Source organism: Xyrauchen texanus, chromosome 17 (genome assembly GCF_025860055.1).
Source record: "Xyrauchen texanus isolate HMW12.3.18 chromosome 17, RBS_HiC_50CHRs, whole genome shotgun sequence".
Classification (NCBI taxonomy): Eukaryota; Metazoa; Chordata; class Actinopteri; order Cypriniformes; family Catostomidae; genus Xyrauchen; species Xyrauchen texanus.
Window position 1 is genome coordinate 28,121,508 of NC_068292.1, and position 6,995 is coordinate 28,128,502.

A 6,995-nucleotide genomic window follows, 5' to 3' on the forward strand; every position below is an offset into this window, starting at 1 on the left:
TAGAGGTATCTGTATTGGTATCGTTATTGGCCATACTGGCCTAAAAGTACTTGGTATCGGATCGAAAAGAAAATAAGTGGTATTGCCCATCCCTACCTCTGGGTTCCTCCCCTTACTGCCTCTGCATGGATGTCCTTCTGCGCCAATTGTGCGCTGTGATGAACAGCCCCAGTGAATGATACAGTTATTAATCATTTACGGTAACATAAAAAAGGTAGGCTTCTCTGAAAATAATAATAATAATATTACGCATGAGTGTAAAGTAACTGAGTAAAAATACTTAATTATTAGGCTATAGGCTACTTAAGTATAATTTTTTTCGGATTTGTTCTTTACTTGAGTGCGATTTAAACAAAATAATTGTACCTTTACTTAATTACATTTCCAAAGAAAATAAAAAAATGAAAAGTATCCGTTACATTTTTGCAGATCATTTTCTTTCGTCTTACTGGACTGAAGCTACCTTTTCACTGCATCTGACAAATGACAGATGACAGACCAGAGGTCTTTCAAATGGAGTTCCAAATCTGCAGAGGCAGAATTTCAGATCTGATTTGAGCTTCGGATATGTTTTTTTTCCTCCCTTTTCTCCCCAATTTGGAATGCCCAATTCCCAATGCGCTCTAAGTCCTTGTGTTGGCGTAGTGACTCACCTCAATCTGGGTGGCAGAGGACGAATATCAGTTGCCTCCACGTCTGAGACCATAAATCAATGCATCTTATCACGTGGCTTGTTGAGCGCGTTACCACAGAGAATTATTAGCGCGTGTGGAGGCTTCACGGTATTCTCCGCGGCATCCACGCACAACTCACAACTCACCACACGCCCCACTGAGAGCAAGAACCACATTATAGCAACCACAAGGAGGTTACCCCATGTGACTCTAACCTCCCTAGCAACCGGGCCAATTTGGTTTCTTAGGAGACCTGGCTGGAGTTACTCAGCATGCCCTGGATTCAAACTTGCGACTCCAGGTGTGGTAGTAATCGTCAATATTCTCTGAGCCAGGCCCACTTAGCTTCGGATGTGTTGAAATATTTGTGCAACTAGATCGTATATGACCGCCTGACTGAATGGAATGAATTAATTCAAAACTTTGAGCACAAAGTGTGAAACACTGATGGGTTTTTTCCAAAACTTTATTCCAAACATCTGTTACTTCTATATATTGGACAGATATGAAGTCAAAAATGACCATTCATGCTGCAAACATATATAAATATAAACAAAAGTCTTTTGTAATTAAATGTGTACATGTCATTTATGTCTACAATTTAAATCATATTTATGATAATAATAATAGTGATAATTAAAATAATGGAATCAGAGTAAATATTAATTATAATTTTTCTTTAATTCATCCATCTGCTCAATAGCAAGGTTTGGTTGAAAACCTCAGAATATAATTCACAAAACCAACAACATTACTAACTTTCTTAAAAGCTTTGAATTGTTATTTTTTATTTATTTTGACTCAAGGGACTGGGTGCTCTGACATCGCAATTCGTGAGTGCCATCTCCCCATGCAACGAACATTGCTTGACTGTGTCAACGTTTTTGCTAAATAAAATTACGTGGTTCATTACACGTCTCAGGTCATCTCCAAAGTGAAATGTCCACTGTGTGGCGCTAAAGGGAGTGAAATGTTCTCCTGAACAGATGAGGTTTTTAAGGTTAATGTTCTATCAAGATTTAAATCAACAAAACTGACCTCCTTACCCTAAACCTTAAACCTAAACCTAACCGATAGTTTCATAAAAAGCAAATGTGAGATGAAAAACACAATTTCTGAAGAAACCACATGATTGTGTGATTTTGCACTGAACAATAATACTCAAGTAAATGTACTGTTACATTTTAAAAAACATTATTATGAGTAGAGTAAAAGTACCTGTCCTAAAAACTACTCAAGTAAGAGTAAAAGAGTAGCTCATTTAAAAGTACTCATGAGTAGTGAGTATTGAGTACTGACATGCAAAAGCTATGCCCCTTTAAAATAAAAACTCTATGCAGCAATTTAAAAATGTAGCACACATACTGTAATTTACATTGCCTTTTATGACTGTTTGACAGAAAGAATAAAAAATATTTAAAAAATGTTTTATAGGTTTTTGTGTTTGACAACATCTATGACACTGTAAACACTACATGAATCTGATTTTAAAAAATAAATTAAAGGGCGACATGATTACAGAAATGAAAACATGAAAGTTATTCTCAATATCTTAATGTATGAAACAATTACATTAAAATCAGTTTGTGTTGGGTCTAAATGTTCCTTAATACCGACAGAGAGAGTTATTTTTGCGCAAGTGAATGGGTGCCAATATTTTGAAGCTCCAAAAATCACATAAGTCAACATAAAAGTAGCCTAATCCATGTGACTCCAGTGGTTAAATCCATGTGTTCAGAAGAGATATGAGAGGTTGGGTGAGAAACAGATAAATATTAAAGTACATTTTTACTATAAATTCTCCTCCCTGCTCAGTCAATTAACTTTCTTCTTTTGTTTTTGGTGATTCACATTCTTCATTCACATTCTTCATTCTTCTTTTTCTCCCCCACACCTATCATATCACTTCTGAAGACATAGATTTAACAACTGGAGTCATTTGGATTACTTTTATGCTGCATTTATGTGCTTTTTGGAGTGTCAAAATATTGGCATCCATTCACTTGTATTGTATGGACCTACAGAGCTGAAATATTCTTCTACAAATCTTAATTTATTTTTTCTGAAGAAAGAAAGTCATACACATCTGGGATGGCATGAGGGTGAGTAAATGATGAGAGAATTTTCATTTTGAGTAAACAAATTTTTTAAATAGCGCATGGGGGGCCACATTGTCCTCCTTTTGAGACAAACAAACATGTTATCTAACATTCCACAATATTTTTTTTCTTGTATCTTTTAAACCCAGTAATAGTTATGTTCTCATTCTAATGCATGATGCACAAAGTTTGTAACTGGTGGAATATTCTGCTGAAGTATTGCTCTGCAAAGGTTGATACTTTTCTTTCAGGCATTAGAAAAACTTGATAAAGGCTTAGCATAATTATAAAATATTTTATCATCTCTACTTTTCTTCAATCACTGTCTACATCAGGGGTCGGTAGTATTAAAAAAAAACTATCACTGTTTTATTCTGTTACATTAATACTTTTAAAGCTACTCAAGTTATTCAGCCAAAAGTACTGAGTGGTTTTCTCTTATTTCATTTACATTTATGCATTTGGCAGACGCTTTTATCCAAAGCGACTTACAGTGCACTTATTACAGGGACAATCCCCCCAGAGCAACCTGGAGTTAAGGGCCTTGCTCAAGGGCCCAACAGTGGCATCTTGGTGGTGCTGGGGCTTGAACCCCCGACCTTCTGGTCAGTAACCCTGAGCCTCAACCACTGAGCCACCACTGCCCCTTTATTGTTTGATTAATACTAGACATTGCTCAATTCGATGCTTTTTATTTTTTATTCACTTTAGACCAAACCAACTGCGTTTACATTAAATCCTCATCAAGACGGGAATTATAAAGTGTATTTGATCATTAGCGGTCAAACATTAGCCGCAGCACGCAGCTACAGATGTCAGGAAATAAAAAGTCAATCTTTTACATTTCATCTAGATCAACCAACCAGTGGTGCTCTTGCTATCGCGATTGATGTAATGAACACCCCTGTTCTAGATGTAAAACATAGGCTAAATATAGAAAATTACTCAAAAGTTTATCATCGATATCGATCTCTCTTTTTTTATTTTACAGATAAACATCAAGATTGTTTTATCACCCATTCCTATTGATAACATTGCATTAATCTCTCACATCAACCCAATAATCTCAGTGAGATATAGCTAAATTGCAGGCTATGTTATAGACACACAGAATCTAGTTAGCAGAAATATGAAATTTACCTTGATATGTTTCTTCAAATTAGAGGCAGGATAAATGCTGGTATCTGGTTTGAACAAGTTAAACTCACATGACACAATCAAGCAATTGTCCTTTTTCACTGTGAAAAGCCCTTTCGGGTGCAGCCAAGATGTTCAGGTGTTGAAATGTACTTGAGGCAACGTCCACAGTATGCGCCAGATCTAGAGCTGCCGTTCAAGTGTGTGATGTGATTTGACAGGAGTCATGAGATTCTCCCTAGCCAGTCGTGTTGATAGATAAAAATAAAATCAGGACAGGGAAGTAGCGAACAGAGATGGTGGGAATATAGCGCAGTAAATGTGCAGTTACAGTACTTCAAACGAACTCAAGTAAAAGTAAATATATACAAATTTTAAACTACTTAAAAAAGTACAATTCCTGGGAAAAAGTACTTAATTACAGTAACTTGAGTATATGTAATTCGTTGTAATTGTATTTACTTTACACCCCTGCTTATATGACACTTTAGGCTCACGTGTCGACTTGTGTGCTCTTCAGGATTTTGTATCGCATGTGCAACACTCTTATCAGTTGAGCTACCGTGCAATTTGATCAAGCTTGTAAATATAGTTGCTTATGTAAATGCTAAAATTAGACATGCGCTATAGTAAAAGTGCTTTTATGTCATAAGATACAGAAACAGATTTAAAAGTAAGGCAGTGGCTGTTGGCACTCTGTGTAAAAAGCAACAAAAAGCATCTTCTTTGCACTAAGTGCAAATAGCGTTAGATGCTATTTGCACTCTTGTGCAAATTGTGGCAGATACTCTTACATCACTGTTTAAATAATAACATACAGTAAAGTGGCATCACTGCAGCATTTTATTGTGTTTATTTGGAGTCCCACAGACACCCTACTCCAAACCCTAAACCTACCTTACAATAATTAACCATGGTTTTACTACAGAAACCATAATATCACCATGGTATTTATCTAGTAAAATCATAGTAACCACAAAATTAAACATGGTTACTATTAACTACTATTAACAACATGTTACTGGAGTAACACCAGTGTGTAGTTATGATGGCATGTACCTTGCAGATGGATTTTTTGCAAGCCATGCTGGATTTAATGTCTCTTGGGAGACAGTCGCAGACCTTTATTTCTCTCTCTGTGTGTGTGTGTGTGTGTGTGTGTGTGTGTGTGTGTGTGTGTGTGTGTGTGTGTGTGTGTGTGTGAGCGTGTATTTATCACTTTGTGGGGACCAAATGTCCCCATAAGGATAGTAAAACCCGAAATTTTTGACCTTGTGGGGACATTTTGTCGGTCCCCATGAGGAAAACAGCTTATAAATCATACTAAATTATGTTTTTTGAAAATGTAAAAATGCAGAAAGTTTTCTGTGAGGGTTAGGTTTAGGGGTAGGGTTAGGTTTAGGGGATAGAATATAAAGTTTGTACAGTATAAAAACCATTATGTCTATGGAAAGTCCCCATAAAACATGGAAACACAACATGTGTGTGTGTGTGTGTGTGTGTGTGTGTGTGTGCGCGCGCGTATGTTCTGCCTTCTGGCTGTTTTAGCCTCACCTATTTATTTCTCTATGTATGTTCTGCATTATGGATGTGTTATAGTCTCACCAGTTAATTTTTGTGTTTGTTTTGTGTTTGCATTGTGGCTAATTATTGATTATATTTGACAGATTAAAAAATTGCTCTGTGTTATGATCTTTTCCATTCATTTTCAATGGTTGGTCAATTTTAACTGCAAAGACCAAAGGTGTAGCTTTTTTTTATGACTACTTAGACTTATGGAAGCATGCCAATTTTTTTTTGTGCTATTGCTTGCCAAAGAACATCTTCTCATCTGACATGTTATCACATGTTGCTTGCTCCCAGTCCCAGCCATGGAAAAATCCCTCATGGAGATATTTAAAAATTGTGAAAAATCAGCCTGTGCCATATTGCAGTCTCTTAAATCTATTTAGTACTATTTTCACGTGGTAACAATACACCAAATTGGTAACTTTTTATTCCTAAATTCTTAGTATGAGAGTTTATTTTCAAGGTATTGAGAAAGGAAACACCTACTACCTAATGATTGCTCAATAGCAAGTCTGTTTGTCTTACAATATGACTGTTTGTCTTACAATATGATGACTTTATAGCTCTGTACTAAGATTTTTGAAAATGTACCACTTGTGAAAATTAAGGGCGAGTCTAGCCCCTTTTTAGGGGTGCTTCAGCACCCCTAAGAAGGAGCTCAGCACCCCTAAAACTTGGAGTAAGAAATGTTGTTATTCTAAAATTTTTGTTCATCTTTGACAAGGTTAAATAATGTCCAAAACATACTCTGTAGTTTGTGGTTTAAAATGTATGTGTTAAGGATGAAAATGAAAACACCCCCGCTTAGCAAATGGTTTATTGTTAATTTGATACTCATTTTAACAATCGGGAGTCATGTAAACATGACATCACGTGCATCTTTTCTGGTCAGTCGTCATGGAAACATGAAGCCCTGGTGTTTGGACCAGAGTAAAACAAACATATCACTGTATACCACCAGTATGTGTGAAAACACTCACTGTGGCTTTTTAAATGAATTGTTATTCATTCCTAGATTTATATCTGTTATTTTTCAGTTGTGGCTGACTATCAAACTAGACAATAAAAGACAGTTTAATGTTTTTCTTTTGCTGTATTTATTCATTCCTCACACACAGAGGATTTAACCTGAACCAGGCTTAACCCCTGAACTCCTAGCATTACTCTCTCTCTCTCTCTCTCTCTCTGTGTGTGTGTGTGTGTGTGTGTGTGTGTGTGTGTGTGAGCGTGTATTTATCACTTTGTGGGGACCAAATGTCCCCATAAGGATAGTAAAACCTGAAATTTTTGACCTTGTGGGGACATTTTGTCGGTCCCCATGAGGAAAACAGCTTATAAATCATACTAAATTATGTTTTTTGAAAATGTAAAAATGCTGAAAGTTTTCTGTGAGGGTTAGGTTTAGGGGTAGGGTTAGGCTTAGGGGATAGAATATAAAGTTTGTACAGTATAAAAACCATTATGTCTATGGAAAGTCCCCATAAAACATGGAAACACAACATGTGTGTGTGTGTGT